Below are 9,026 nucleotides of genomic sequence, written 5' to 3' on the forward strand. Positions count from 1 at the left end.
AGAGGCTGCGGGCAGCTTTGCAACCCGGCGCTCAACTGCTGCGCCACCGGGGAAGCCCTTCTCTGCTTTTTCTTGGCTGTTCTGGTTACTGACTGCTGGTTAAGAGGCATTCTTCTTTTTTTTTTTTTCCTGCTCATGACTTTGTCAGGTGAAATGTCAGGTAAAATTGCTGGGATCGCTCTAGTACTGGCAAGACCCAGAGGTGAACAAGATGGTCAACCTTTGCTTTTCTCCTGAGGAGAGGGAGGGACCTTCAGCCTCAACTTCTCCCCAGGCCCGCAGGGCAGCCTCTCCTCATTAGGGACCAGGAGTGGTCATATGTTCCCCACAGATCCTCTGAGCAAGAGAATCCTGCTGACTCCAACATGGGGAGCTCCTCTGGGCACGCAAGCTGCCTATACCTGTAAGCTCTTGGCCTCCCTGCCCTAATGTCTTTAAAAATGGAGTGGGGAATAAGGGAGAAGAGTTTTCATCCAGGGGCTACCTCCCTGGAATCTTGGTCTCAATATATATTATTTTTTAAGATTTGAAAGTCATTAAGATTTCCAGCATCATCTGAAAGGAAAAAGGGAGGGGGCATGATAGGAAGTCACTGAAAGCGCTGCTTGCCTGGGGAGATGTGAGTGCTGTGCATCTGCGCACGTGTGCAGGTGTGTGTAAAACTAAGTACGAAGTGCTATGGTGACCCCAGCTCGTCCCAGCCCCTCATGTCACTGAATCCATTTGCTCCTTGGCCAACTCAGTCTTCTTCAGGTCCTGAGATCAGTGCTTTATTGAGGCAGCCAACTAGCCCCCCTTCAGTAGTTCCAGGCTTTACCTGGGTCCTGCTTTAGGGACCTTGACTTTGGCTCTGATCCTGGCATTAAGCCTGTCCCCCCACCATACCTCTAAGACCTCTTACCTGTGCATCATTTGGTGTTCAGAGACGCAAAGTCTCTAGCAAAATATACACAATTAAGGGTTTATTACAGGGATCTGACCTGTCACGGTGGGGACTTGCGAGTCTTGGAGAGACTTTGCTTCTGTGTGTGGTGCTGGGGCCAGACAGCAGCCGACAGGCAGGGATGATGGGCAGGAAGGAGAGAGCCCAGGATGAATAGGAGGCTGCAAGGATGGGCTGGAGCACAAGCTGGCACCCACTCAGTGTCTCACTGCAACCGAGACTCCCACTTTGCTGATGGGGATGACTGGCCGGAGAGGTTTCACCGTCTCCTGAGGAGCAAAACATCCAGCTGGCTCAAGGGTCAGAGAGGCTGAAGGGGGAGGGCCAGCAAGAGCTGGGCGCTGGGGATCCGGATGCTCCCCCATGCCACAGAGTGATCCAGGGGAGATGAGACAAGATGCCTGGGGCCTTGAGCCTTGCCCTTCCAAGCGAAAGAAAGAATATGGCTGCTGCATTTTTCCCTCATTCCAAATCTCGTGCAAATTACTCCTGTGGCCAAAGCTAACCTGGAACTATGCAGAGAGGGGGGCTTCTGAGAAATGTAGTTCTAGTTCAGCTCAATCAACATTAAAGCCCCACCTTCTCTGAGGCTGTACCCCAGCTGCTGACACGAGTCTACAGGTTTCCCAGTGGCCTCACAGTTCACATGTGGCTCCTTATCTGGTCCCTGCGCCAGAGTGGGAGCCTCTTCCCCATAGGTCCCGTGTCCTCCCAGGGCTTGTAAAATTCAGCCTGATTCTTGGGAACCACACTTGATTCCGGTTGGAAGTCAGGAGAGTTCACAGAAAATTCTCGGCAGTATCCGTATTTCCCGGAGTAAAACTTTCCTCCTGTCTTCTGGACTCACTGGCAATGTTAGGAAGTTGAAGCTGTGTGTGAGGAGGCCTTGCTGAGGGACTGTGGAGCTCAAGGCCCAGGTGTCCTAGCGCAGATAGACCTGACCAAGGAAACTGCCCTTCCCTCTCAGTCCCATCCTGGAGCGGAATGTCAACTATTCTTTGTATTTCAGGGATACTGGGACCTGCAGAGAGTCTGGTCCAAATCCTTCATTGTTCTTATGGAGACACTGAGACCCAGAGAGTGACAGGAACTTGTTCAAGGAACAGAACAGTTGAATCATTAAGAACGATGGAAGGAAGCAGAAAACTCAGCTTCATAGAGAAGCTTGACCTCTTCCTAGGATGTGTGACCTTGGGCACACCCCTTCACCTCTCTACTCTGGATTTTCTCATACATCAAATGGGGGGAAACAATAGTACCCACCTCACTGGACTGTTAAAGGGATTAGTTGGCAAGGGTTAAGAGACTGGCACCAAAGAAGTGCTCAGTAAACTGTTATAACTCGACAATTTTCCTACAGGCAGAGCCTTCCAGCCCAGGGAAGCAGGCTATGGGGAACTTTCTCCAAACCTAGGTAGTTCTTCTCACTCACTTCTGCAAACTCACTGCTGGCTGTGGGTCACCCCTGCCTAACATTTGCATTATTTGACCTTGGACCTGAGTTAGGTGCTGGCTTTGCAGTCTTCTTGCAAACCTGGGATCTCACCAAGGATTTCTAGGGGATGGCTTACTTCATCTCTACCTAGCACATGGTCTGGTGGAGACCAGACCTTCTGAGAGCTTTGGTGGAACAGGTATCTTGGATTCCCAGGATTTTTGATTTGCAGGAACTTGCAGGTTGTCGAACTCAATTGCCCAGAATTCAGAAATTCCTCTTTCGACCATTCAGCAGATACTTTTCCAGTCTCTGCTTAATACCTTCAGTGACAGGAGACTTACTATTGCTCAGAGCAACCCATTCTATTTTTTAAAATCAGCTCCACTTTTAGAACTTTTTAATTTTAGTCAGCAGAATGCATTTTTTCCATCATTCTCATCAAGTTTTAGATGAAGATTGCAGAAGCATGCAGGGAGAGAGACGGTAAATAAGAATTGTTCTGGGTTTATGGCTGAGGTTATGAAACAGTAAAAAGGGTGACACAACACACAGTATAACTTTTATAAGCTTTGCTCAACTACACACAAACAGAGTCTCGGAAGTGTCTATACATTTCTGCCCCGATGTTTACAGGGACTAGCCTTAGATGGCTGTTATTTACAAATCCAGGCAGCAGTTTATAGAGGGTTTGAGGACAGCAGTTTATAGAAAACTTGATGTATTTGTTTGCATGCTAATCTTCCAGAAGTTCTTTTTCTGCTCCACATTTTGAGGAGTGGAGTTGTCCAAGGTCTGACAGTGCCTGACAAAGCCCCAACTTCTAGTATAATTTTGCTGTTTCTAGAAGGGATGCTAGGATCTTTGGATAGATGCCTCCCAGCAAGGCAGAATACTCAATGGAGCTGAGCATCAGCCCCGTGACCATCCCATGACTGTTGAGGATAAGAGATAAGCCTGCTCTGTGCCAGCACTGTGTGTAAAGCACTCACAGCTGAAATGAGGGACAGGGAATAGACAATGGCAGGTTGACACTGACTCTAGTCCCAGGCAGAAAGTTCTGTGAGCCTCCATGTGACCAAGCTGTCTAGCCTCCCTGTGACCTGTCTAAAGCAGGTCGAGGTTTCCCAGAAAAATCTAGGGAACCCACCCCTACCCTTCCACTTAGAGCAAGCAGGTGGTTCTGGGAAGAACATTTTGGCTTCACTGAAAGAACACTGGACAGGGGCAAGGGGTGATGCCAATTCAGTATTTCTACTGACAAGTGCAGAATCTCTAAGAGGCCCCTGGATTTCATAATCCTCCCCGGTTGCCAGAGCTTCATGGGGTCTACCCTGCCTTCTCTCACATAAATCTTCACAGTGCCTCTGACAACTAGACAGTACAAAGATATGATTTTCATTCTAGAGATGAAGAAACTGAGGCTCAGATTTCATGTCAAGGTCACACAACTAGGGCCTGGCAAATGCTGGAGGACAGATGCGTCCCCACCCACCGCAGCTCTCACTAGGTCTTCCAACTCTGTAACCCATAATCACACCGCCTGCCCAGCACAGGGGAATATCTACAGGGGGAGGTAAATTATTAGATGGCAAATGTGGCTTTTATGCGGAAGATGTCTCAATATAAGGCGTTTGTATAAAAGGAGATGAGGAATGGAGTCTCAGGCTGTCACTGGGGTAGCCGTCTTTTGTCAGTTTATTAAATTCAGATTTATCGCTGACTCCCTGACCAAAACCATAGCAGTTAGCAGTTCATAACATGGAGCAGAAATATGAGTTCTCAGTGAATCTGAGGGAAAAAAGTCAAGAAACCTTAATGACCTGTCCGCTTGGAATAAATCTTAGCGGTCGCATAAATTAGGATGACAGGAATTTATATTGTTCCTCAGCACTTGAATGACTAATGTGGTCAGAGTGGGGAAACACAGACATTATATCTCTTAACAAGCCAGCACCTGTTTGCAGGCTCTGGAACTGTTTTCCCAAAGTGCTGACTGTTGCCTTGATATTCCTCAGTCATGCTCTTGGTGGGCAGCCACCTTCCCACACAATTTGAGACAGAGGTGGCCTTTCAGCCTTGTCCTGAAACCTTAACTTGGCTGTTCTAATGGGCTCTGGAAGATTCTGAGTCAGTGGGGTACCCCCGAAAGACCATAGAAAATTGGAGCAACATTGACACGGGTGGCCAAAAAGGGTCCCAGAGGGTCTCAGGATGGATACGAGTCTGAACTGCTCCCCTTCCCACCCCATGCTGGGGTCCAGAATTGCTAAGTTGAGCCAAGAAATGAACTCATAGATCAGTTAGTTTCTTTGACGGATGCAAAGACTGAGGTTTATAGGATGGAAGGTGCTAGCACAAAGCTGCAGGATGAGAGTGGCAAATGCAGAACAAGAGCGCACATCTCCAGCCCCCAGGCACCACGTCTGCATGACGAGAGTTCATCCTCATTTTGTTGTAGAAATAAATTCTAGCCTTTTACCCAGGCAGAGGAAGAACAAGCGGTACATCAGGAATGGTGAGGCCAGGAGAAGCTTTATTACTCATGCATGAGGTCCCAGACCTGGGTAGCCCTGCAAGGTCTGAGCAAGGATTTAAAGACCAAGGATTCCTTTGAAACACAACGGTCTCCATATCCGTTACATTGATAGCATCATTTTTCAGCAGACACAACCATTTGTGGCAAAGTCCCCAGACAAGGGGGGCAAGGCAAGGGGGGAAACATGCAGGCATTCGGGGATGGCCTTGGAGAGACAGACCAGCTGGTTGGCTGCCTGACCTTATAGATAAGAGTGCTGAGGCCCTGGCCATGAATCGTGAAAGGGAAGGAGCTGTAAGTAAGCAAACTTGTTAATTATGCCTCCATTGGAGTGTTCATTGCACCTGGGCTGGAAGTTCTGCTGGAATCTTTATTATATTCATTTGCTCAATGATATATTTTCGCTTCAATTTGAACCCTAGTGAGCATCAGCTGCACATCGGTGATATCTAGCATTTGCTCCATGTTCAGGGCTAGGAATGTAAACCCAGCAGAAACAGCCACTAAGTTGTTCCCCACGAAAATCATAACTAACCCTAAAATCTCTCTTGCTGAAATAACATGTACTATCCACACCAAGTTTTTTTTTTTTTTTTTTTTTTTTTTCAGCCCGGGTGTTCTTTATTGCCTTTCCTTTAGGCTGAGGGAGGAGCCAGCACAAAGTCCTGGTGACCAGGCCCCATAGCAGGACAGGGAGGCAAGTGGGGCTGTGTTGACAGGAAGCTGTGCTCAGGAGTCCGCATCGAGGAGAAATGCTCCCGCACCTTGGTCCTGAGGCTTGAAGGGCCTGCTGGACCCTGACTAGGGAGGGGGAACACCCACACGGCTGTGGAGTGATCTCGGCTCACACCACCCAGTAGGCATAGATGAGGGTCAGGAGGATGAAGATGGCCACAGAGAGCAGCGTGTTCTTCCTGTTCTCCTGCCGAAGTAACTTTAGCTCCTTCTCATAGTTGGAGACTTTGCTCATCAGGCTGTTTTTCTCCCTCTCCAGAGACCTCCTGACTTCTGGGCTCAGCAGCTCTTCATAGAGCCTGCAGTTCACAATCTCCAGGTCTCTGCGACACTATGACAGCTTCTTCTCCAACCCATCCATCTCTCGGGCGACGCCCCGATTCTCCCGCTTCTTTTTAGTCATATTACTTGCTGGGATCCCCCAGTCATTACTCCACACCAAGTTTTTACATTCTTCTTATGTGGTCCATATAACCACACTCAAGAGGCAGACCCAATGGTTATTTTTATTCTTATTGTACAGACAAGGAAACTAGAGTTCCCAAGTTAGGATTCAGAGTCTGAGCAACCAATGAAATACTGAGCATATTGTAAATGAGGACAACATTGCTGGGCCTCAGAAAAGCACAGAGAACCCTCTACTCGACTTTGTGCCCTGGGACACATCTAGTGGAGAAAAAAGGGACCCCCATATCTCATAGCCTCTTCCCCAGGCCATAACTGTGCTAGCTTCCAGCAGTCAGTGCCTGGGGGTTTTCGTTAATTAAACTAAAGCTACCTATAAGAAGAATTCACCTTGCTTGTAACCTTTTAAAAAGGGTTTCTGTGTCTGATTTGGGTACCCTCTTCTCCTTTATCAAGCATTAAAGAAGCCATTTAAAATATTTAGAAAACTATTCATCTACCAGCACTTCTAGCTAAACTTTAAACTTCTATTCACTTATCAAATTTGCAGCATTTTATGAACATGATATTTCTTAATCTATCAAGTGTGTTTTCTATTTCCTCAAAATGACACACAACTAGCAATAAATACTTGACTGAAAAACTTAAATTCCAGTTGATTATTATGGGTAGATGTAAGGTAAATTGTTTTCAGGCTTTTCTGCCCTCCTGCCATTTGTTACATTGTTACAAGTTGTGTTGTTTACTTCTGTGGGCCATGGCTCAGTGTTCAGATAGTGGCCAAGAGAAGCAGAAGCAGAAGAGGCAGGATAGAGAAGGGGAGAAAGAGGGCCTGAGAAGCCCAGAGTGAAGACTTGCCAGGGGCTCAGAGGCCTGCCGGCTTGCTGGCCCCCTGGCACTCCTGCCTGCTATGTATCTGGTTGCTGCACTACATGCCAAAGCTCAATAAAAGCCTGAGAAAGCCACTAAGGGCTCCAGGACTCTTCCTTTACCCTGTCTGCCAAATCATAGAAAACCTGTTCTGTGGTCATCCTGCCACTACAGCAGACACATCCCATCCTGTTTGGTAATTACAGAAGATATGTACTAAAGTTGGATTTTTTTTTAATCTTGTGCTTCACAGTTAGCTATTGATTTATGAACTAAAATATGGAGCCTAGCTCCTGGGTTGCCCAGAATGAGCTGCTGCAGATTTGATTTGCTGCCATCTGGAATGGGCATTAGAGGTCATCCAAGTAACACAGGGGGACTCTGTGAGAAGCTGGAGGGAAAGAGGCCTTGGATTCTGGCAAATACCCATATGTGGACAGCTTGATAGGTGCTCCAGGGGCTTGGCATTTGAACCCATTTAGATCTTAAAAGCTCTATGAATGATGGCTTTAGCAGTCATTTTGTTACAGGGCAAGCCCACTCTCAAACGGGTTGCCTGACTGTGGGTCCTCATCTGTGCACTTAAAAGGGACTTAAACTGCAGGCACACACAAAAGGTTAACAAAGGTTTATTTACAAGGGAAGGGGAAATGAGGAAATGTACAACTCAGAGAGAAAAGAGGAAGATAAATTCTTAAATGCATCCTACCCATTCCGCTTACCTGGAATCCCAAATGACCCATCTAGACCAAACCTGCCTGGCCAAGAGCACTAGCCAAGTGCCCAGACCCCACTAACATGGCTGGTTTTTATTTACAAACAGAGAAAATGGCTGCTTAACTCCACCCTTAGGTTCCCTCAACTTCCCTTTAGGGATCCTGGGATTTGTAGTTTCCAGGGTCTTGATGGAGTGGGGGTGGCATCCACAAAGCCTGCATGGAGTTTGCACAGGGCATCCTTTCCCCCTAACAATTTCTTTCCACCAATTAGCATATATTTTGGAGTAACCATTGTGTGACTGTAGCTGAAGTCTGTGGACACACTTGTAGTGATAAACACATATGCTCCCTCATGGAGTAGATACTTAGTAAGGGATACACATTCTTATTAATAAGAAGAATATAAGGATATTCTTATAAGACTAATAAAAATTAATAGAATTATTAGTTATAATTAATAGAGAAATATCCCTTATTAATAGAACCTGCTATTGTTAGGGGAGGTGATGTGCACAACTACACTACATTTCCCAGCCTCCCTTGCAGCTGTGGATACTATGTGACAATCTGGTGATTGAATAATATATGGAAGCCAACAGGGTATTGCAGGAAATTTTTGCCTTTCTGATGTGGGTGTTGCCCCTTCCATCTTGTAAACCTCTATTTTTTCCTTCCTTCCTGCTGGAATGTGAAGCTAGAAGTAAGCAGCTAACATGAGGTGGCCAGGCAAATTTTTTTAAGAGAAAACAAATAAAGATCTACTCTTTGTTTGAACACATAGTAACTGCATCTCTCTTACATGCATGTCATGTCTACTTACTCGTATCTGGGATATGGGTTGAGGCCAGAATTCTCTGAATGGGAAGCCTGGAGTGGGGGGTGTCCCAATGTGGTTAATTGCCAGGATTTGAGAATGATATATGTAGGGCTGGCCAGATAAGTGAAGCCTGGTCTTCTCTGGCTCAAGGGCTCCCCCAGTATCGACATCATGTTGGAGTGGGTCGTCAATATCTTTCCCAGCTACCATCTGATTGTACTGTGAGCTGGAGGGCACTGAATCCTGCAGACTACATAGGGATATTACGTGAGAGGATGAGGTGAGTATGTGTGGAAATCTGTAAAAACTAAGATGCTGCAAAAAGTCAACCACATGGGCTTCCCTGGTGGCACAAAGGGTTAAGCACCGCACTATGAATCAATCCGAAGCCTCTGCAGCACAAGTTCAATTCCCTGCCAGTCAGGGTGCAACCCACATGGTGCAGCAGACCTCTCCTGCCTAGCCCGCTGCTCCCCTCAGCAGTGTATTCAGCCAGTCTGCCTGTTCTGTTCCCCACTCTGTCTCTGGTGAATCCTTTCACCCTCTGCATCTCTGGCCTGTAC

The 9,026-nt window shown here is 47.0% G+C and overlaps 1 pseudogene; it reads right to left on the reverse strand.

Annotated features, from left to right (window-relative positions):
• Positions 1–5,747: 5,747 nt before the first annotated feature.
• On the reverse strand, positions 5,748–6,079 carry LOC119231910 (coiled-coil domain-containing protein 167-like; annotated as a pseudogene).
• Positions 6,080–9,026: the final 2,947 nt, after the last annotated feature.

This window comes from Talpa occidentalis, unplaced genomic scaffold (genome assembly GCF_014898055.3).
Source record: "Talpa occidentalis isolate TD23 unplaced genomic scaffold, MPIMG_talOcc4v2.1 talOcc4.7, whole genome shotgun sequence".
Lineage (NCBI taxonomy): Eukaryota > Metazoa > Chordata > Mammalia > Eulipotyphla > Talpidae > Talpa > Talpa occidentalis.